Below are 25,095 nucleotides of genomic sequence, written 5' to 3'. Positions count from 1 at the left end.
TTATTATTTTAAAATGTAATTTGGGGCATAGCATTTACATTATCAAGTGAGAGTTTCAAAGTTTTTATTATCTTAAATATATGCCAACAAATAAACATTTTAAAAATCTATAGAAAGAACTTTTAGCTGAATCTAAGAAATGTGTTCTTCTGTGTCAGGCACAGCGTGATGTATCAGAAGAATGAGCATCAATTAAAAGAAATCTGAGCTTCTTAAGGAGATTCAAAATTTTATGTGCTGGAAAAATTAAAATTCATTTGTTTTATGAGTATATATAGTACACATGACACATGCACACCTATCCCCATGTGTAACTGCATTCTTAGATTTTGTGTGTGTGGTACCAGGAATTAAACCCAGGGGTGCACTACCACTGAGCCACATCCCCAGTTTGTCTTTTTCTTTTCTTTTATTTTGAGACAGGGTCTTGCTAAATTGCTGACACTGTCCTTGAATTTCTGATCTGCCCCCCTCTCCCCACAGCCTCCTAAAACCTGGGATTACAGGCATGCAACACTGATCCTGGAAAATACACTCATCTTTAAATGAGCTAATTGCATTTAAAGTGAAGTGTTGTAAAGGAGGTTAGCATCTGAGTGACTTCGTATCTTCACATCTGGCAGGATGATCTTGAGACAATTGAACATCAATTTTTTATTCTCACTATCTCAAAAGATGAGTACCATGTACTAGGAATCTGAAAAGAGAATGTCGTGATTCTTGCCTCATCTCTCAATCCACAGTAAACCCAGATCAGCCACTTATTCTCTCTGGTTCTCAGTCTACTCACTGACATGGGGTCACAATGTTTCTTAGTACACTATCATTTCCAGCCTGACATTAAGTGTTGAATAACATTCTTAAAATGAAGATGAAAATCTCTGCATTATGAATTCACTCATTTTTCTACTCAAGCTCCAAGATGCAGCCATGGGGAGGACACCTGTGTCCCATTCCTGCAGCACTCGTGAGTGAGTGATGGGGAGGTAAACAGGTGCCCAGCGAGGTCTGGTCAGGATCAAGGGAGCCTAGAGGGACATTAGCTGGGGCATTCCCAGGAGGGCCAAGGGACCTCCAGGCAATTCCTGGAGTATGAAGTGAAGCAACATTCTGGAAGAGGGTGGGGTCAGAAGAGAATTGGGAAGGACTCCAAGACAAAGAAAGTTTGGGAATATAGAGCCCAGACAACATGTGGCCTGTCCAGGGAAGGGAAAGAGATTCAGTCCAGTTGTGTCACAGATTTCAAGAACAGCATTCTAACTAGAGGAGGGCTGATACTCTTCCTGTTCTTTCTGTGGCTCTGGGGATCTAGCAGATCTATCATGCTGAGCACTGGCTCTACCATGGAGTTATGTTGCCAGCCCTCTACCCGTCCTTATAAGCCACCTTAGCTAGACTTTGAGATCAAAGAGAGGCCTTAAAATATTTTTCAAAAACTAACTATAATGACTTTTTTCATGAATCACATATTAACTCATTCAACAACTGGAATGCTAAAAGTTCCCAATGTCAGACAATGGACCTCTCAGAAACATTGGTTCCTAATCAATATTTATTCCTTGCTTCTTGATTCCTGTACCCCAACCTCCATGACCTTTCTCTTTGTCTGGATTTTCATAGTTTTGTGAACAGCTTCAACCCTGGCAAACCCACATTGGAGGGTTCTGTGTTTGAGGGCAAAGCTGCTGTTCACAGACCAGCTGAAGAGCTTCTCTCCAGCAGTCTCAGGAGCACCTGCATGTCTTCCTTGACTGGATCTGCTCCACTGCACTGATGGCTGCTACGAAAAGTTCAGAATCGCAGTAGGTTAAAGGGGTTCTAGAAACCTCAGCACTCACCCATGTGGCCATCTCCTCTCCACACCGCTGTCGAAGGGTCAGGCTGTCTCCATCTTTTTGCCTCAGTTCTGTTTAGTACAGTGTCTGTCTTAAGAGAAATACTCTGCAAGTATGGGAACAAAGAGCAGATGGGAAGACAGCCCAAGTGTGGATGAGGCTTGTGGCTGACTGACCCTCAGTTCTCTGAGTTTTCACTACCGAAATGTTGGCCATCCTTCATGCTGGGGCCTGAGGGCACTTCTTACCCATCCCATAAGTTCTATTCCATAGACCCAGATCACCAGCCCTTACTCCTTTCTGCTCTCTCCCTATCTCCTCTCCTGGTGAGCAGGAATAACAGAATTCACTGGTGAGTTTTCTGGGGGGAGAAAGGACAGGCCCAGTCCCCTGACCCTTTCTCCCATTATCAGTGGGCTGCTGCTGACTGTCTTTGTCCTTTCCACATAGTAACCCTTAGTTAGGTCCTGGTCCTTGCTGGGGTAACCTGAGGTCTCCACCCTGCCTCCCACTCCTGTTATTCCTGGGGATGAGCTTCTGCAGGGAGCACACACTCCTGTGTGTTCTGGGTACAGATGGCCACATCTACACTTCTCAGAGTTGCTGCTCCACTTCAGAAAGGCATACGATTTCTGGGAGGGTCTAGCTGATTCTGGGTCCAGATATCAGTCCTATTACCCAAGAGGATCTTTAACTAAGGAACATAACACCTTGTGTACAACAAGCTGGCTTGTTGTATCTCAATCAGTTCTGAATTTAAGCTTGGTAAATTGAAGCTCTTTATGGAAATCCTCAGCCTCCCACTCTGGAAAGTCGATATTCCCTGGCTCCTGAGGGACTCTGTTTAGTGGAATGTGTTGGCTGCACCTCAGTGCCAGTGCTGGAATGCAAGGGGACCTACTCATGTGACCTCTTTCCTGAGCTGATCAGGACCAGCTGAACATAGGGTTTTGAAAGAGACACAAACCACTAAAGAACTGCAATGGCCTGGCCCTTGGAAATTCCCAAAACGTTGCCAACTGAAGCCTTTTGCAGGCAAAGGAGGCCAGCCCACCCACTGCGGCTGCTGAAATATGTAGAGGAAGCTCAGCTGTGTGCAGACAGATGCTTTCCATGCCTTTCAAAGGAGCTCTGGTGGCTCCCAGCCAAGCCAGTCTGGGGTGCCATGGGCTGAGTATCACTTGCGAGGCTGCCTGGCCAGCTGTCCTGGAGGGTGCAGAAGCCAGTTTAACTACATGGGAATTCACATCATATGTTTAATGAGGTGGAATCAGTGCTCTTAAAGTGCATTATGCACTCCTGTGGGGGATGGGCCTCAGTTCTCAGTGCTGCTTTGACAGTGGTGGCCTCAATTTGAATCATGTGACATGGTCCAATTACTTTTTCACCTGAAATTAGTGTTGGGTTAGGGAGTGGCATTCCTGATGCACTGATCAGGTAAAATTTAGGAGGATACCATAAAATAATGGTTTTAAATCTATACATGTTCAACAATTAAAGAGGGAATTACAGACCAGCCACTAGCTGCACCCAGGTGTTTCAAAAAGCTCCTGACTCCTGAATCCTTCTAAATCTGTAGCATTCTTGAAAGGGACTCCTTAAAATTACTTTCTGTCAGAATAATTAAGTAATTTTATAGGTAAGTTGGGGAAAAAACAGATACATACATGAGAAAATAAAAATCAGCCCTGATTTCAATAGCAGTCAGTGATTTATAATCAGAGCATATTCCATTTTGTAATCTGATTTTTTACCTCTCAGAGAAAAAATTATGAACATATCCTCACATCTTCAAATAGTTTTGAGCACTATTTTCATTGTCACATTGTGTGGCTAGAAAATGCATATACTATTGGCTCCCCCATGTGGAAAAGGACTACCTGAGGCACCGCCAATTCCAGATAAGATCACTGAGAGGCCTCTTGGAGGAGGTTCATGGTGAAGAAGCAGAGGGAGAAAGCTGTGCCTAACCCAAGAAAAGCGTAATCTCCAATGTTCTTCTTAGATGTAGTCTAAACCTCACACTAGAAGTGGTTATTATGCATTAGAGAAAACTATTAACAAGTATTAGCAAGGACACAGAGAACTTGCACACCATTGTAAACTGGTACAGCCATCAGGAAAATAAGGTGGAAGTTCCTCAAAAAATCAACTGTGATCCTCAAAAAACTACCCTGTGATCTGGCAATCCAAGTTCCAACCACAAAATGAAATCAGTATATGAAGGACTGTCTGCTCTCCCGTGTCCCTTGCAGCATTGTTCTTAAGAGTCAAACTATGGAACTATCCCACATATCGCTCTAGAAGAAAGGATAAACTTTGGTACATACTCAGGATGGAATACTCTTCAGGTCAGTACAGAAGGATGTTCCATCATTTGCAATCACATGGGTGAATTTGGAGGGCACTGTCTTAAGTGAAATGAATCGTCACAGACACAGATGCTGCATGATCCACCACATGTGGACTCACAGAGGAGAATGGTGGTCACCAGGGCCTGGAGTGAGGAGGCAGTGGGGAGGCAGTGGACAAATGTTGCCCAAGTGTACACAATTCCACTTAGTCCACTTAATTAATTATTGCTCAACGTGGAGAATCAAGCTAGTAACAATGTTGGTCGTTCTTAGAAATCACTGAAGAGGTATTTTATGTGTTCTCCTCACAAAATGATGATAAAAGTGTGAGGGAAATCATGTGGCCATTAGCACAATTCACCATTCCAAAATGCACACGTGTTTCAATGCAACAAGTAGCATACAATCAACACAAACATTTTTTGGAAGGGGGGCCGTACTGGGGACTGAACTCAGGGTCACTCGACCACTGAGCCACATCTCCAGCCCTATTTTGTATTTTATTTAGAGACACGGTTTCACTGAGTTGCTTAGCACCTCGCCCTTGCTGAGGCTGGCTTTGAACTTGCCATCTTCCTTCCTCAGCCTCCCAAGCCACTGGCATCACAGGTGGCACACCACACCTGGATAATGTACACAACTTTGACCTGCTGATTAAGATATTTAAAAAGAAGATAATGGAAAGAAAGAGGCTTCTCAAAGTTTGAACTCTGGGGCTAGAAGAATAATGTACCGAGGAAGGATTCCAGGCAGAGGGGATGGCAGCTAATTAAATCCCTTTCCTGGCCATCAGACATGGACTGCCCCTTTGCTGCCCAGGAGAGCTTTAAGATGGTTGCAGCTGGCCACTGTTCTGTCCTGCCTATCCCAGGACCCCCACACAACTAATAAAGGAGTGTGTTATTCTATCCTGTTCCATCCAGTCTATTTTAGCTATGTTGCCCTTTTAGTCTATAGGTCTCTGGATAAGAGGAGCCACCTTCAGATCTACTGTGTATCAGGAGACAGACCTTGAGCCTGCCAGCATCTTTAGATGAGACTGTTGGGTATTTTGTCAGTGGAGGAAAAGAAAAGTGGGAATTTGTGATCAAAAGTGTAGAATGCCTGATAATTTGTTGTTGTTTTATTGCACTAAATAGCCACTTCCCCTTCCTGCCCCCATGGAGGAGTATATTTCTCTGCCAGCTGGTTGTTGGGCTTCATCCCAGGACATGCTTTGGCCAATGAATTTGGAGGAAATACTGACTTTTCCTTTTAATGCAGATGATCAGAGAGTTGCTGGAAGTTCCGCAGTCCAGCTTCCTCATCTCCTGCCTCCACCTTGTGACTCCCTCCTTTTGAGTTGGAATGAGAAGAGAGGTCAGGCCATCTACTACTAACCCATGTCACAAAACAGAGCCCAGCACTTATGATGAGTAAGAAGTAGATATGAGTTACAGTTAGTCACTGAAACATTGATGTTATTTCTTACATTACACTTTCACAATAAAAATCAGAAAATACAAATGACTTAAAGGAGAGATATTTGGAAAGGTGGGTTGAGGTAGGATTTGGAGGAATTCAGTCATCTGTTTTTTATTGTGTGTGATTAAGGAATAACTCTAATAACAGAGGCCAGCCTACACTGTAAAAAATTCTTCCTGAAGCTTGACTGCATCAGTCTAATTGAATTTATTTTTACCTAAAATTGCATAGCATTGGCTGGGTATGTGGCTCAGGGGTAGACCACTTGCCCAGCATGTATGACTCCCTGGATTTCATCTCCAGACACTGTAAAACAAACAGGCAAACAGATATCCTATATCCTGATGTCCATCTCTATAATTCATGTGATAAAATTATTTGAAAGATGGCCACGTGGATCATAATACTTGAAGAAAATGCCAATATTTAGCAAGACTGTTCCACGTGTCTGATCAGACGTGAGATCTTTTATGTGGAATATCTCATTTAATCTCTTTTGTTTGCTTTCTAAATGCTTTTATTGGTGCATAATAGTGATACCTAACAGTGGGGTTCATTTTGACATGTTCTTAAATGCATTTAAAGGCTTTGCTTCATTTAAATCCCCACTGCTTCCCTTTTTCCTTTCTTCCCCACTCCCTCCTTTACTTTATTGGTCTTGCTTCTTTGCATTTATTGACTTGAAAATTCATTCGTTATAGTTATACATAAAAGTAGAATATACTGGGATATATTCATGCGTGCATAAGGCACAATTTGGTCCATTCCATTTAACGAGTCCTTCCCTTTACCACCCCTGCTCCCTCCTCCTTAATCCCTTTCCTCTACTGTTCTCCTTTTTATTTTCAAGAGATCCTCTCCTTTCCTCCCTATATTTCTCTAGCTTCTGAATATTAGAAACTATTCAACCCTTGACTTTCTGAGACATTCTTATTTTATTTAACATGAAGTTCTCCAGTTTTATCCATTTACCAGCAAATGACTTAATTTTATACTTTATGGCTGAGTAAAACTCCACTGTGTATATATACATTTTCTTTCTCTAGTCATCAGTTGACAGGCACACATGCTGGTTCCAAAAATTGAATATTGTGAATTGTGCTACTATAATCATTGATATGCTTGGGATTTTAACTGGATAAATACCAAGGAGTGATTAGTTGGGCCATATAGTGGGTCCATCACTTATCTTTTGAGGAATCTTCATACTACTTTCTAACACTGTTGTACTAATTTATAGTTCCACCAGCTATGTGTGAGTGTACTTTTTTCGCACATCCTCACCAGCATGTATTGTTATTTATAATTCAGATGATTGCCTTTCTAACTGGAGTAAGATGAAATCTCAATGTAATTTTGATTTGCACTTCCTTGATTGCTAAGCATGGACTTTTTTGTATATTTGTTGGATATTTATAGTTCTTCTTTTGAGAAGTATTGCTTTAGGTCTTCTTCTGTGAAGTGTCTGTTCATTTCCTTAGACCATTTGTCGATTGGGTTATTTGTAGTCTTGGTGTTGAGTTTTTTGAGTTCTTTATAGATTCTGGAGATTAGTGCTCTATCTGAAGTATGATTGGCAAAGATTTTCTCCCACTCTGTAGGCTCTTTCTTTGCATTGCTGATAGTTTCCTTTGCTGAGAGAAAGCTTTTTAGTTTGAATCTAACCTAGTTGTTGATTCTTGCTTTTATTTCTTGTGCTATGGGAGTCCTGTTGAGGAAGTCTGGTCCTAGGCCGACATGTTGAAGATCTGGACCTACTTTTTCTTCTATAATCTGCAGGGTCTCTGGTCTGATTGTGAGGTCCTTAATCGATTTTGAGTTTAGTTTCGTGCACGGTGAAAGATATGGGTTTAGTTTCATTCTGTTGCATATGGATTTCCAATTTTCCCAGCACCATTTGTTGAAGAGGCTATCTTTTCTCCATTGCATATTGTTGGCCCCTTTGTCTAGTATGAGAAAATTATATTTATTTGGGTTTGTGTCCGTGTCCTCTATTCTGTACCATTGTTCTACCTGTCTATTTTGGTACCAATACCATGCCGTTTTTGTTACTATTGCTTTGTAGTAGAGTTGAAGATCTGGTATTGCAATACCCCCTGCTTCATTTTTCCTGCGAAGGATTGCTTTAGCTATTCTGGATTTCTTATTCTTCCAGATGAATTTCATGATGGCTTGTTCTATTTCTGTAAGGTACATCGTTGGGATTTTAATTGGAATTGCATTGAATCTGTATAGCACTTTTGGTAGTATGGCCATTTTGACAATATTAATTCTGCCTATCCAGGAACATGGGAGATCTTTCCATCTTATAAGGTGTTCTTTAATTTATTTCTTTAGTGTTCTGTAGTTCTCATTGTAGAGGTCTTTTACCTCTTTTCTGAGACTGATTCCCAAGTATTTTATTTTTTTCAAGGCTATTGTGAATGGGGTAGTTTTCCTAAATTCTTTTTCTGAAGATTCATCACATATGTATAAAAATGCATTAGATTTATGAGCATTGATCTTACATCCCGCTACTTTACTAAATTCACTTATGAGTTCTAAGAGTTTTCTGGTGGAATTTCCTGGTTCCTCTAAGTATATAATCATATCATCAGCAAACAGGGATAGTTTGAGTTCTTCTTTTCCTATTCATATCCATTTAATTTCTTTGGTCTGTATAATTGCTCTGCCTAGAGTTTCAAGGATGATATTGAATAGGAGTGGTGAAAGAGGGCATCTCTGCCTTGTTCCAGATATTAGGGGGAATGCTTTCAGTTTTTCACCATTTAGAATGATATTAGTCATGGGTTTAGCGTAGATGGCCTTTACAATGTTAAGGAATGTTCCCACTATCCCTATTTTTCCTAGTGTTTTGAGCATGAAGGCGTGCTGTATTTTATCAATGTTTTTCTGCATCTATTGAAATAATCATGTGATTCTTGACTTTAAGTCTGTTGATATGGTGAATTACATTTATTGGTTTCCTGATGTTGAACCAACCTTGCATCCCTGGGATGAAACCCACTTGATCATGGTGCACTATCTTTTTAATATGTTTTTGTATGCGATTTGCTAAAATTTTGTTCAGAATTTTTGCATCAATGTTCATTAAGGATATTGATCTGAAATTTTCTTTCCTCGATGTGTCTCTGTCTAGTTTAGGTATCAGGGTGATATTGGCTTCATAGAATGAGTTCGGGAGCGTTCCCTCCTCTTCTATTTCATGGAATACTTTGAAAAGTATTGGGATGAGCACTTCTTTAAACGTTTTGTAGAACTCGGCTGAGAACCAATCAGGTCCTGAACTTTTCTTTGTTGGTAGGCTTTTGATGACCTCTTCTATTTCATTCCTTGAAATTGGTCTATTTAAATTGTGTATGTCCTCCTCCTTTAGTTTAGGCAATTCATATGTCTATAGAAACTTGTTGATATCTTTGAAATTTTCTATTTTGTTGAAGTATAGATTTTCAAAATAGCTTCTAATTACGTTTTGTATTTCAATCGTGTCTGTTGTGATATTTTCTTCTTCATTCCGAACTTTGGTGATTTGGGTTTTCTCTCGTCTTCTCTTTGTTAGTGTGGCTAAAGGTTTATCAATTTTGTTTATTTTTTCGAAGAACCAACTATTTATTTTGTCAATTTTTTGTATTGTTTCTTTTGTTTCAATTTCGTTGATTTCAGCTCTGAGTTTAACTATTTCCTGTCTTCTACTACTTTTGGTGTTGGTCTGTTCTTCTTTTTCTAGGACTTTGAGCTGTAGTATTAGGTCGTTTATTTGTTGAGTTTTACTTCTTTTATTAAATGCACTCCATGAAATAAATCTTCCTCTAAGTACTGCTTTCATAGTATCCCAGAGATTTTGATATAATGTTTCTTTGTTCTCATTTACCTCTAAGAATTTTTTAATTTCCTTCCTAATATCTTCTGTTATCCATTCATCATATAATAGCATATTGTTTAATCTCCAGGTGTTGGAGTAGTTTCTGTTTTTTACTCTTTCATTTATTTCTAACTTCAATCCATTATGATCTGATTGAATACAAGGAAGTGTCTCTATCTTCTTGTATTTGCTAACATTAGCTTTGTGGCATAATGTATGGTCTATTTTAGAGAAGGATCCATGTGCTGCTCAGAAGAAAGTGTATTCACTCTTGGTTGGATGGTATATTCTATAAATGTCTGTTAAGTCTAAATTATTGATTGTGTTATTGAGATCTATGGTTTCTTTGTTCAATTTTTGTTTGGAAGATCTGTCCAGTGGTGAGAGAGGCGTGTTAAAATAACCTAGTTTTATTGTATTATGGTCTATTTGGTTTCTGAGATTGAGAAGGATTTGTTTGACATACATGGGTGAGCCACTGTTTGGGGCATAGATATTTATGATTATTTTGTCTTGCTGATTTATGGTTCCCTTAAGCAGTATGAAATGTCCTTCTTTATCCCTTCTTACTAACTTTGGCTTGAAGTCCACATTATCTGAAATGAGGATGGATACCCCAGCTTTTTTGCTGTGTCCATGTGCATGGTATGTTTTTTCCCATCCTTTCACCTTTAGTCTATGGGTATCTCTTTCTATGAGATGAGTCTCTTGCAGGCAACGTATTGTTGGATCTTTCTTTTTTATCCAATCTGCCAGTTTATGTCTTTTGATTGATGAATTCAGGCCATTAACATTCAGGGTTATTATTGAGATATGATTTGTATTCCCGGTCATTTGACTCATTTTATTCATTTATTCGTTTATTTTTGACATGACTTGTTTCCTCTTTGAGAGTTCCTGTAGGATAGCTCCTCCCTTGTTGATTTGCTTCTTTGTTTTTCATCTCTTCTTCATGGAATATTTTGCTGAGAATGTCCTGTAATGCTGGCTTTCTTTTTGTATATTCTTTTAGCTTTTGTTTATCATGGAAGGATTTTATTTCATCGTCAAATCTGAAGGTAATTTTTGCTGGGTATAAGATTCTTGGTTGGCATCCATTTTCGTTTAGGGCTTGAAAAATGTTATTCCAGGTCCTTCTAGCTTTTAAGGTCTGAATTGAAAAATCTGTTGATTTCCGTATTGGTTTCCCCCTGAATGTAATTTGATTCTTTTCTCTCACAACCTTTAAAATTCTGTCTTTATTTTGTATGTTCAGTATTTTCATTATAATGTGCCTTGGTGTGGGTCTGTTTTAATTTTGTGTATTTGGAGTCCTATAAGCCTCTTGAACTTGATTTTCCATTTCATTCTTCAGATTTGGGAAATTTTCTGAAATTATTTCATTGAATAGATTGTTCATTCCTTTGGTTTGTTTCTCTAGCCTTCCTCAATCCCAATAATTCTCAAATTTGGCCTTTTCATGATATCCCATAGTTCTTGCAGATTCTGTTCATGATTTCTTACCATCTTCTCTGTTTGCTCAACTTTGTTTTCAAGGTTAAATATTTTGTCTTCAATATCTGAGGTTCTGTCTTCCTTGTGTTCTATCCTATTTGTTGTGCTTTCTATGGAATTCTTAATTTGGTTTATTGTTTCCTTCATTTCAAGGATTTCTGTTTGTTTTTTTTTTTCAATATCTCTAACTCTTTATTGAAATGGTCTTTTGCTTCCTGTATTTGCTCTTTTAACTGTCTATTGGTGTATTCATTCAATGCCTGCATTTGCTCTTTCATTTCATCGTTTGCTTCCCTTATCATGTTAATTATGTACATTCTGAACTCCCTTTCTGTCATTTCTTCTGCCATGCTGTCATTGGATTTTATTGATGTGACATCCAGATTTGTTCGAGGCATTTTCTTCCCCTGTTTAGTCATGTCGTTCAGGTATCAGTGGACTGCTGAGATGTTCCAGATTTCCTCTATTGACTTATAATGTCCCTGAAGATTGCTAGTGTATCCCCTCTTATCCTTCAGTAGCCTGAAGTCTTGGAGGAAGTTGATAATGCGGTGCTCCACAAGGAAGCGGCCTCTCTAGGGTTGGTGACCCTCAGGTTGGGTATATTCCCTGCTAGTGGGCAGAGGTGCCTCCACTTGTTGACCAATGGTCATCCAAAGGGGAACTAGGCTGTGTGCTGAGGCAAGGCGTGTTTGAGCCTGTGTCTCTGGTTTTACCATCCTTGTGGGAAAACCTCACCTGGCAGGGAAGACTCACCAGGTGGGGAGGTCTCGCTGATCAGTTCCCCTCCTAGAGGTTCCCCTCAGTCCACAACTACCACCTGGTCAGGGCAGCCTTCCCAGGCAACGTTCCCAGGGACCCAGACCTACCTCCTGGGCCTGGGAGCCTCACCCTTCGCAGACGAGTCACCTTAGGCTGCCTGTCCTCAGAGAATCTGACCGCAGTCCTGGAACCTACGCTCCACCCCTCAGCTTGTCTCTGCAGCTCTTCCACCCAAAAGCCGCCTAGGACCTGGGACCCTGTTCTGCACCTAATCACCTGCCTATGCAGGCCGTCCTCTGGGCAGCCGCCGAAGCCCTGTGGTTTACTCTGAAACCAAGCACTGTGCTGAGCTGCCTCCTCTACGATGATCCTAGTTGTCCATGTTTACTGCTCCAGTCGGGGGAGGGTCGTCTCGCTGAGCAACTCTACTTCACAAAGTTCCCTGTGTTCCAGGGCTACCGCCCCATCCGGGACGCCTCCCCAACGAGAGAGACTCACCTGGTGGCTTTGAGTTGGTCCCAAGTCACTCACTATCTCCTCTTTTGAATCCTGAGTCCTGGAGCAACATGAAATGCAGCCGCCCTCTAGTCCGCCATCTTGAAAACCCCAATAAGACATTTTTAATAATATTATCAAAAAAATTCAAATCTCATTTTGTAGTAGTGGTACATTTAATATGTAAATTAAAGTAACAGTGCTGTCTACCATGGAGATTTTTATTATAATAGGTAAAGGTTAAAAAATATAACTTTTAGAAAGGATATCTCTGTGAGGGAACACTTTGAAAACCAACTTTTCTTCCTTCTCACCTACCTCCCTTCCTTTCTCCTTCCTTATTTGTTCTCTTCTGCACCTTCCAACTATATTTTCCATTCCCTATAAACAAGCAGAATCTCTCCATCTTCATGAACTCACACCATGTAGACTATGAACCAACTTGACATGAGAAAATGCAAATCTTCTGGACTAACTTAATCCAAAATCTGACTTGCTGTAATCAAGTCTTCTAAGATACTCTGGCAAGAAAACTACCTTCTATTTGTTCATTTATTTATGAGACAGTGTCTCACCATGTTGTCCAGGTGGGTCTTGAACTCTTGTGTTCAAGTGATCCTCCTGCCTCAACCTCTGGAATACCTGGAACTATAGGCATGTGCTAACCCAAGTGGTTTGAAAAGCACTTTATTAATCCAGTCACTTTTGTGTAGGCATCCAAAATATGCTCCCCCAGGATAGCAGGCAGACATCTTCCAGATTTTGACAATGTGTCAAGTGATAGTGTGAAGGCTATTGGGGGGTGAGATTCTGATTAAAAAAGATGGAATGTAAGACATATTGAATGTTTTCCGTATCTAGACAGATATTTTAAAGGCTCTGAGGGAGATAGGAATGATAGTAATAGAACCGAACTCTTACAAGGTGTTGAGGAAAGGTGTCAAGCACTTAGAGATGATTAATGATGATGTTTAACTCTGTTGCTAAGTATAAAAATAAAATAAATTGTGAATGCTAAGTAGTAATTGAAGCTACTCTAACATTTAAAATGTCTAGAAAAATGTATGCCAAGTTAAGTCACTGGAAAATTGTTCACCAAGAAAACTCTAACATTCAGTTGCATGTTTTTGAAACATGAGTACACTTATTGATCTTGACAAAATGTCACCTTACAGTTACAGGGGTTTGAGTATTCTACATATTTCATGTAGATTTGTAAACTGTCCCTGCTGGCAAAGTTATACTACTTTAGAAATGATATCCTCCAATGGAAAAAGCACAGTATATTTTCAAGTTAATATTTAATTGTATCAATTCCAGTACAAATGAAGAAGCAAACAAATACAAATCTGGAATAGTTAATTTTCGTACAAAAAATAATTCTAGTAACCTTTATACTTATTTCACATCTATGTTACTTGCTATGAAATATATATTATATATATAACAAATATGTTATATATAACAATAACATACTATATATATTATATATGTTAAATACATAACTGGAAAAATATGTCATATATATACATATATATAGATATAGATATAAATAGACTGGAGGGTGGGTATAGAACTGTTATCAAAAACAGGTGTGTGTTGTGTCAACATAGCTAGAACACAGTGTCCCAAATATGTGGTTGAACATTACATTGGTTATATATTATTTAGTATGTATACATTATTTGGTATATACACACATCTTATTGGTTTTATTTCTCTGAAGAACTTTGACTCATTCAAAGTGATATTTTCGTATTTCTTTTGTTTGTCTCTTATTGAAATACTTCTCTTAATCCCAAAGTGACTATTGATCTAAAATATGGGTTATGGTTTTAGCATATTATATTTTTGTGTGCCAGGTTGCTTTTTGCTTATTTAAATAATATGATATATGTTAACTTCATTAACAATTCATTTTTGTGGTCTAGAGATGGCTTTAGGTTTTAAATAATAGTTAACATGACTTTCTGTGTTTATTTTTGCATAGGAATATATTTTCATCTATTTTTGTTTTTTTATAAGTATGAAAAAACAATCCAATAACAGTATAGAACACACAGTTCACTGCTACACTACAATTTTGATCATAGAAGGCACACAGGAACATAAGGGGGAGGACTGCTTGCAGGGTTTTCCACAGTCTTACATACATATATACATAGCAATGCCTTCCTAAGACGTCCCTGCCTTCCCAGTGTAAATCCTTGGTCTTTGGTATTTCCTTCCTCTGTACCTCACTTTTTTTTTTATATAGAGCTCTCAAGTCCTCAATAAGACCTCAGAGTAATGAGACTTACATTCCCTTTTGTCTGAGTGAGACTCACAACAGGGTTACAGCTACCCCTCAAAGGGATTATAATGAGGCAGAATATGACAGCATATTCTTCAAAAATCTCTCCTCACCATAGCATTTTCCTTTCATCTACAGTTTTCTTTTCTTTCTTTCTTTTTTTTTGTTAACACTATGTTAAATCTTTCAAGAAACTTCTACCTCAACTACCAAATAATTTATCTGAAAATTAATTCAATAAATGACATTTAGTGATGATATACAATGTAAGTAGAGCAGAGAAATTCTTAATTTTTCTTCCTTTTTTTTTTGAAATGTGAAAAATAAAACCCCTATGTTACTGGGCTGTGATATCTACTGGAGAAATGCCTCTACTGAATGACAGCAGTTTTCTTGTTTTGTTTCATTTTGTTTTTTAGCTTGACTTTAGATCTATGAGATAGACAGCAAGTTCTTAGATATACCCAGAATTCTTAGGCTTCCCACCCCCCCCGGGTATTTTGACTTTAAAAATAACAACTGTTGCTTATCCTTTTCATTTTACAAGATGATCACATTTCTCAACAATTAAAGCTTGGCATTTTTTAAAAAATCAATTAGCAGTAGTGAAGTCTCTGGTGGTAATATTCACACAAAAAATATTTGTCATTTTCCAGGGTAATTTCCAAGGATTCCCAGAAATTTTTATTTCATGATCCTTAATAACTGAATTCTGCTCCAGAACAAAGCCAGAGATTCTACCTTGGACTAGACCTGCAAACTGGTCCTGGAAGCAACCATGGCAGTGTCTGCAGTGATAGGACTATTTGGCCTCAGGAATGGATGAGTCTGTACTGGAATTTTAATGAACCCTAAAGCCCTAATTGTAGATTGATTTACATAAAACCGATCAGTTCTAATTGGCTATATTTTTGTGTCTCATTTAATTCTTCATTCACCTGGTGAATTTGTGCTTTTGAACTTTAGGGAGCTGACTCTATGTGCAGTAGTCAAGACAAGTTTGAGTCATTACCGTTTGTTCATAATCTTCCTTTTTCCTTGAGTTCATGTGCTGTTCTGAGCCGTGTTTAACCATTCATTCCCTTCTGCACTTGGTCCTATATGCAGCAGTCTTTATGGAAATTCAGGATCATTATTTTTGTGGTTTATTCACCTTGAAAGCTAACAAAATTTATATCTATGATTTGACTTATATAGATGTTCCTGTGCTTATAAAGGGAAATTCAAGACAGTTCCTGTGAATGAATTTCTGTGAATATATGAATTCAGGGACCTCCAAAAAGAATAATGATTTTTATAGAGCTATTCTGTACTAGGGTCTGTCAGGAATAGGGAGAAAACAGAGGAAGATCTTTGGGCTGTACAAGAAAGAGGTGACCTGTCCTCTAGAAGAATTTTAATGACTTACTGTGGGGTGGAATCCTGACTCTGTTACTAACTCTGTGATGTTGGGCAAATATTATAACTTCTCCATGCCTCCATGACTTATCCATGAAAGGGGCCTAATATTAGTACCTGCCTCAGAGAGCTGTATGCAAATTATGTGAGTCTGCAACTCAGATGCTAAAGCAGTGCTTAGATGGTAGCTGATGTCAAAGAACTCGCTGCTGGTTTTCACAACTGCTATAGACTTGGCAAGGACACTGTGAGCAGTCCTCTGGTGGCATTACAGACAGAGACAAACTCGAGTGGAAAAACTGCTAATTTTCTTACCAAGTAATGTCTTACTTAAAATTAAAAGCAGCAAACGATATGGGCGCTAATTTTATTTTTTTCTATGACTGGAAACTTTGTTTCGAGGGCTCTGAAACTTCATAGTAAGTTAGCCACTTGCCGCTTAAAGTCATTCAGCCTTCGAGTTTTACTCAATCTATTCCACATTCACATTCCTCCTTAGGTCTCTCTTCTCCTCTTATAGGTTTTCTATCCTACAACAGCCCCAGGCTATAGGGCAAGGAGACGAGGTGTCTGGTCTTCAATGAGTGTGTGGGCCACCTCTCTGTTTTTGTACTAATCCTTCCCATAGCTCTTATTATTCTCCAGTAAGGTGGTTAAAGTCTTGTTTTCTCAGAATTAATTTTATATGGCCTTTGTTCTGTTTGGTTTGGATCCAAAGCTCAAGGGCTAGGCAGGGCAGCAGTGTTCAGAGGGGAAACGGTTGGACCATGAGGGCTTTGATCTCATCAGTGAATTAATTCATGTAAGGGATTAATAATTTGAATGGAGTGGGGCTGCAAATTAGTGCAGCCACTCTGGAAAGCAGTGTGGAGACTCCTTAGAAAACTCGGAATGGAACCACCATTTGACCCAGCTATCCCACTCCTTGGCCTATAGCCAAAGGACTGAAAATCAGCATATTACAGAGATACATCCACATCAATGTTCATAGCTGCTCAGTTCACAATAGCCAGATTGTGGAACCAACCTAGATGTCCTTCAATTGATGAATGGATAAAGAAACTGTTGTATATATATACAATGGAATATTACTCAGCCATAAAGAATGATAAAATTATGGCATTTGCAGGCAAATGGATGAAATTGGAGAATATCATGCTAAGTGAGATAAACCAATCTCAAAAAACCAAAGGACAAATGATATCGCTAATAAGTGGATGATGACACATAATGGGGTGTGGGAGGGGTTAGTGTTAGGGTTAGAGTTAGGGTGGGGGGGCAAGAATGGAGGAAGGAAGGACTGTATAGAGGGAAAAGAGGGGTGGGAGGGGTGGGGGGAAGGGAAAAAATAACAGAATGAATCAAACAACATTACCCTTTGTAAATTTATGATTACACAAATGGTATGCCTTTATGCCATGTACAAACAGAGAAACAACATGTATCCCATTCATTAACAATAAAAAAATGCAAAAAAAAAGAAAACTGCATGAGATTGAAAAAAATAATTTGAATGGATTTATTGGATTTATTTATAGGCTGTTGAAGCACAGCTGGAGGAAATAGGTCGCCGAAGGTATTGCTTTGGGAACTCTTTCTGACCCTGCTCCCTTCCTGTCTCTCTCTCTGCTTCCTGCCCACCATGAACTGAGCAGCTTTTCTGTGCCAGGCCCTTCTGCCATGCTGTTTCCATCTCAGGGCCATCTGACCATGGATTGAAACCTCTGAAACTATGAGTCACAATAAACCTTTTTTCCTCTAAGCTGTTATTCTCAGGTGTTTTGGTCACAGTCATGAAAATCTGACTAACACATGTTCCCAGGGAATATCTTCAGATATCAGAAACTGCTTATCCTCTTATGCATAGCTATCTCCAGCCTTAGCCTGTAGACCCAAACTGTCTGCCATGGGGTCCTTTCTCTTTGCAACACAGCAACCCCTGCAGAAAGCAACAGGTAGCTTCGTGACTGCTGTCATTTTTATTCCACAGTAGCTCCTATTTTTTTGTCCTAGATGCACAATTTCACTCTTCTTAAAGTTTCAGGAACAAAATTTTACCCTCTGTTCTCTGGATATTTACGATTCTTTGAGGGCACAGAAAGTTCTTTAAGGACGTTCAATGTTTTATTTTGCGACATTTTTTTAAAAATTATTATTTTTATAGTAAATTTTCTTTCTTTCCCCTTTCTCTCTAGGCTCTAGGGAAAGATTATTTTTTTTATTTCTTTAGAGGTGGAAAACTACTCCTTCTTTATGTTATTTCTCCTTCTTTATTCTGTGGTCTTTATTTTTAGACCCTATACTCCAGAAAAGGGTTGGGCAAATCTTGCTCATTGCCTGGTTTCGTAAAGTTTTGTTGGAACATGACCACGTTCAATCACTTATGTTCCTTCATTATTTATGGCTGTTTTTGTGCTATAGTGACAGTGTTGAATAGTTGTATAGTAGTTGTACAATGTTCTGTGGCCTAGAAAGACTGAAGAATTTAGTATTGACACTTTACAGAAACAGTTTTTTGACTCCTACTCTAGACTTTCAGGTCTGGACTTATCTTCCAAGCTGAGATATTCTGAAATCAATAACAAGTGTATTCATATCTTAAGGCCTTAATCCTGCAAATAAAAGAAAAAATATCTTGTTTTCAGACTATTGTGTCTGTTGTGTGTTTTAGAGATTCTTTTAGCACTTTTGTTGGCTTCTTCTAAACTATTTCACATTTCCCTTGAGGAAACAGGATTTGTCACAAATCCAGTGGATATGTATAGAACCACAGGTCTTTAGAAGATGGTGTGTTAGGCAATATTTTCAGAAAACAACAACAAAATTTAGAATCTCAAAATAGTGTGGCACCTTTACTTAGTTGTTCACTCACTGATTGACTCAGTTATCAGTCATTCAGATGTGTTTAGCACTATATTCCAGGCACTGTGCTTGGTTCTAAGGATGCAAATGTTAATAACACATATACAAATTTCCTTTTTTATTTGTACATTTTTAGTTGTACAAAATAGTAGATTCCATTTTGATATAATTAGACAAGCATGGGATATATCTTATTCTAATTCAGACCCCAGTGCCTCACCTTCCCTTTCCCTTTTTCCACCCCTGCTCCCTTCCCTTGATTAATCTCTCTGTCATTTACCCGCCATTATTTTTTTAAATTAATTTCTTGTGTCTATACACAATGGTGAGAGTCATTGTGATATATTTATGTATGTACGTTGGAAAGTTATGTCAGATTCATTCCACTGTCTTTCCTTTTCCTATCCCCCTAAAATATTTTCTCCATCTCAAGAATATCAAAATTATAGCAGGATTTTAAAAATGTATTTTAATTGCATGAATCACTTGCTGTTTTTTTCCCCTTCATGTTCCAATCAGAGAACTGAATTTGGCGTGATCCTAGAGGTGTGCAAGGCAATAAAAATTGTGTGAGTTTGAATTTCCTGCTGTCCTGGTTACAAGGGGTTAGAATTCAAATATAATTGTGTTAAGTAAAAAGACAGAAATTAATATTTTTGAATATTTGAGCTGGTGGTCTAAAATTTATACTTAGTGAAAACAAAGAAATTTAATCCCCTAATTGATAATACCTTTAATGAATACCTACTGTGCATTAGACATATTTTATGAAATGCAGTTAGTTACCCTCAAAAAGTTATGGACTTATGCCTGGCCGAGGTGGTGCATGCTTGTAATTCCAGCAACTTGGGGAACTGAGGCAGGAGGATCATAAATTCGAGGCCAGCCTCAGCAACTTAGTTAGGCCCTAAGCAACTTAGTGAGACCCTATATCAAAATAAAAACATAAAAATGACTGGGGATGTGGTTCAGTGGTTAAGCACCCCTCCATTCAATCCCTGGTACAAAACAGCGACAACAATAAGAAGAATAAAACAAACAAAAATTATTGTTTTATCCAATACCACACAGTACATAAATGATAGGGTTGAGATTTTAAACTCAAGTCTCAGAATTTGTGCTTTCTCACATGACCTTTGACACTCAATGTGCCTGGGGTTAAATAGACAGCTAGGAAACTTTCACCAGGGAGAATTACTGAATTGTTGCAACTACTGATGATGGAAGATTTCATGTTAAATTAGACAATTGTTTCTTCCCTAGTGAGTTTCATTCCTTTCTTCTATTTTTGACCCACTTTGTACAATTATCTTACATATAGGACACCTAAAAAAACTTGAATATTCCACTTATGATCACTTTGAAATAAATGTTATGTTTTTAAAGTTATAGTCTTCTAAGAAAAGTAATAGATAAATGATTAGAGCATTTGGATATACATATTTCATGTATATTTATATATGAAAATATATGTAAAGGATATGTAAGCTCTAGATTATGATTTCCAACTTATTTTAATATATCTGTGTCAATATTTTTAACATGTTTTCAGAATTGAAAACTTGCAATATTTATTTATTTTTAATTTGTTCTTTTAGGTATATATGATAGTAGAGTGTATTTTGACATATTATAAATACATGAAGTATAACTTATTCTAATAGAATCCTATTCTTGTGATTGTACATGATGTGGAATTTCACTGGTGGTTTATTCATATACAAACATAGAAAAGTTATGTCTGATTCATTTTATTGTCTTTCCTATTCCCATTCACCCTCCCTTCCCTTCATTCCCCTTTGTCTAATCCAATGCACTTCTATTCTCCCTGACCCCCATTTATTGTGTTAGCAGCCACATATTGGAGAGAACATTAGTCTTTGGTTTTTTGGGACTGACTTATTTCACTTGGTATGATAGTCTCCAGTTCCATCCATTTGCCAGCAAATGCCATAAAGTCATTCTTTATGGTTGAATAATATTCCATTGTGTATAAATGCCACATTTTCTTTTTTCATTTGTCTGTTGAAGGGCACCTAAGTTGGCTCCACAGCTTAGCTATTGTGAATTGAGCTGCTGTAAACACTGATGTGGCTGTGTCACTGTGGTATGCTGATTTTAAGTCCTTTAGTTATATGCTGTGGAGTGGGATAACTGGGTCGAATGGTGGTTCATTCCAAAAATTTGGAACTTAATGGGTTAAATAAATTCCCTGTTGAATTTATTAATATCTTCTATGGAGGCAGGCAAATAAAGGAAGAAATTGAGGAAAAAAAATAACCTCTATCAGGATACTTGAGGAGCTTGAGATAGGGCACCAAAATCTATGTGTAGAATGAATTATAGAAAGCAATAGCAATAGCGAGCTGAGTGGTATGTCCTGTGGAAGTGGCTAATGATGAGACCTATTAAGTAATTGTACAAGTCTGATCTATATTAGTAAATAATTCCATGGACTAGGATTTAAATTTAGTATTATGCATGTGTGTAGTGAAATAACACTTTTACAATAGCCCAGTTCAGCATGTACTAGCAGAGCATTTCTCAAGAGCATTTGGGATGCCAAATGCTTTGGCAATCTACCACTTTTTAAAAAATGAGTGTTTTCCTAGAAAAAATAATTGTTGAGCCTATGTACTTCATCATACAATACAGCAATTCTTCAGTTACTCTCATGGATGAGACAGTTAGTTGTCAAGTAAAAAAAAATGACAGTATATTTCTTGTGAGTACATACACTCAATTCCAATCAGAAGTGCCTGGCTTTTGTAGTGTACTTTGTCATAAATTTCTCTTATTGAATGCATGTTTAATCTTCAGATTTCAGAAGATAGGGGTTGTTAAAAAAAGATTAGGACTTTGAATGGTTAAACTTTCAGTCTTTTTTAAAAAAATAATTCAGAATAAAAAATATATTTATAGAGAAATAGATTTCTGTATTCAGATTCAAACTAGAATTGTTTATTTGTATGTCAGGCATTCTTAAAGGTAATTTAAGACATATCTAGATGTTTCAAATATAGCTGTACATCATTAAATTTAGATTCCAAGGAAACAGAGGTCCTGTTATACATCCTTCTTTTACAGGTAGGACTCAGTACCATAGAATTTATATTCCCTCCAATGTAGCATAGATAATTCTGGGGCTGAACCCAAATTTCCTGACTCGCATTACAACAACTTTCTATCTTATCACACTTTCCATGTAAAGATCTTTGTAGAAATTTTATCAAGGAGAATTAATCAGAGAATGTATCCTACTTTTAAGACCTATTTCTGTTCATAATTAGGAGAAAATAGTTCTATATGGTTTTAGGGAAAGGGTTAAAATTTGATAAGCTAAAAAGTTTGTTTTTAAAACAATTTAGTGAGTAAATTTCCTTTGTTAAAAGAAAGCTTTGCTTTTGCGATAATCTCCTTTGGGGGCATAAGTTTTACGACATTACATGACTATCTATGCACTCCTGGAAATTTCTTCATCTGTTAACATGTCTCTGCAAATGACAGAAGCAACCAGATGGGAATTCAGTGATGGAGGAAAGAGAAGGCAGATATTGAATGAGAAATAAAACAAAATTCTGAGCAGGTTTTGCCTGTACAACACAATACCTCCTGATCCTTAGCCAAAGATTTTAGAGTAGAAGTGGTCACATGAATATTTCTTTAAAACAATTTTCAATTAATAGTTGAGAAACAAATCTGATAGAAAGCAGTTAATGTGAGTAAAATCTCCAATGTGAAACTCTCTTTTCACAATCCTAGTAACTTACCAGTAAAAGAAAAATATTTGGTATTTCTCAAAGTTGAATTTGAGCCTACTGCAAATGTTAATCTAGGTGTTAGTAAATTAAATTATTTTGATGCTCTCTTGGTAACAAAGTCAGCATGGCTAGACCTTTCTAACTTGGTCCCTTCTTGGTGGCATATCTTGATGGATACCACATTTGTCTTTTGGTTAATGTCTACAACTTCTGTTTGTTGTCTAATATAAGTTATGTTTCTCCCTCTCTGGCCTATCTACATAAATTGTTCATGAAAAAAATTGAGTGCTTTATTCAGAAAGCCTAAACCTTATATACACTTTTGTGCAGTTAATTAACAGAGAAGAATCTAATGATGATGTATCAGATTCATACAGATTTAGACATATATATTACAGTTATTAAATTGGAACAAAAAAGTGAGGCACAGCATTCTTAAGATTCATTGGAATCATGACTCTTAAACACTATTGAACATTTTTTATTCTAGTCTCAATACTCTCCTTTATCAGCTGCTGTGTTTATATAAGTGAAAAATTTGATGTGAAATGGCTTTGAATATGCAATATATTTGGATTTGCATAGATTAACACTTTCGTAAGGGACTAATTGGTTTCACATACCTAAAATTCCAATTTCCCCAGGATAAAAATATATAGTTATGTGAATGTTTTGTTGTTCAGGGTATGTGTTGGCATCCTGTATGTGGATTTGTCTATGACAATCCAGCAAAAAGGCAGCTGGACCATGCTTGCTTTTTATATATGGTTTAGCATCCAGGCAAAGACATTTGCCTTCTTAGTGCTTTGAAAAGTGAAGACAAATATATCTAAGGTATCGTTCATGCATTGCACCTTGGGCTGCCAGATTCATTATATAAATTGTGCCCCCCAAATCCTACATTCATGTATATATGTTTGTTCATGATTACTTTCACAGTAAAATTTAAAAAGAAAAACACACAAACCACTCATTTTGTCTGACAGTTTTCAGTTAAAAATATTTTGCAAGATGGATAATTGAATTCTACTAGAGAATCTTCTTAACTTTATTAGAGGCAAATTTCTACATAGTGACATATTTACTTCATATGTTAGTAGTTATTAACTATTACACCATAATTAAATGTATAAAAGAGATTAAAGGAAGTTCACTACTGCAGGAAATAGACTCTTGAGTTCTAATGTACAAATAATTTGTTTATAATTCATTATTTGTCTAGTATCTCCATTAACTTTCAAATTTTGTGAAGACAAAATTAAAAGGATAACAGTGAAAATTTCTGTGGATGTGTAAATTTATGAAGTTCCATCAGGTATCGGCTGTTTAGACAAAGGACTATAACTTAGGAGACTTATACTTACACTTGGGTACATATGTGGTGTGTACTTAAAAACACAAATTCTGAAGCAGTGGATTTGGGATGAAGTCCAGTAATTTGTTTTTAACAAGCATTTTTTGTAATTCTGATATGTGTGAAGTAAACTCAGGAGGTGGTTAGTTAATATTTTTGTTCATGTTCTTTTAATATCAACTGTTTTAATTCTTCTGCACAGTTTGTTTGATTGCTTGCTTTTAGTAGGTACCCAAATATGAGAAAGTGAGGGTAAGGCATAGTATGTTTTCCTGATGAAAGGAATACTGCTCCTGGATAAAAGAAAGATACATAGGTGGCAATGTGAAGAGGTCTTATGTAAATTAATGAGCCTGGCAAGCCATGGCTTAGTGGAAAGAAGATGAATTTTCCAATCCATGGGGCCTGTTTACAAATTCAAGTTTGCATATGACTATAGCTGTGTGATCTTGTAAGTTACTTCATTGTGCAAAGCCACTATTTTCTCTGACATATATTTTTTTTGGTGGCAATAATTCTATGATAGACTAACCCTGAAATTTCAGTTACTGACCAGATCGAAAATGCAATAACTCCACACAGTTAGAACTTAATATAACAGAGTTTCTGTCACTTAACAGTGAAATCATCAACAAGTGGTTTCAGAGATCATCTTGGACATTGAAATCTAGCTGTCAGTTAAAGAAAATGAGAGAATTGAAATTCTTACTGATTCTTTATTATAATGGAGGTATGAAAATAGAAAATCTAAATCTAAATCTAGTCCTCTGCATAAACTGTAGGAAGCTCACCTAAGTGACTCACTCTTGTCTTCATTGCCTTTTATGTAACCTTTGCTATGATGTCACAAGACTGTCCTTCTCAATGAACTTAACTGGATAAAGATGGAGAAGCAATTTCAGAAAGTAAAAGCTGTGTTCAATTTAGGACATGCAAATTTTGACAAGGCAAGGAATATGAAACTGGAAATATTTTCCTGGCAACAATGCGTATGATTTGATGGTGAGATGCAATAGGAAAGTTTTGTATAGCGTATATATGTGTTTATGTATGCACACATGTATGTGTCCACATACATAAACATAATCAACACTTGAGGATTATTTGAAGTGGTCACAGATATCAATGAGATCACATACGGAACGAGTGAGTGCTCAGATG

This window comes from Sciurus carolinensis, unplaced genomic scaffold (assembly GCF_902686445.1).
Source record: "Sciurus carolinensis unplaced genomic scaffold, mSciCar1.2, whole genome shotgun sequence".
Lineage (NCBI taxonomy): Eukaryota > Metazoa > Chordata > Mammalia > Rodentia > Sciuridae > Sciurus > Sciurus carolinensis.
This window is presented reverse-complemented; position numbering follows the sequence as displayed.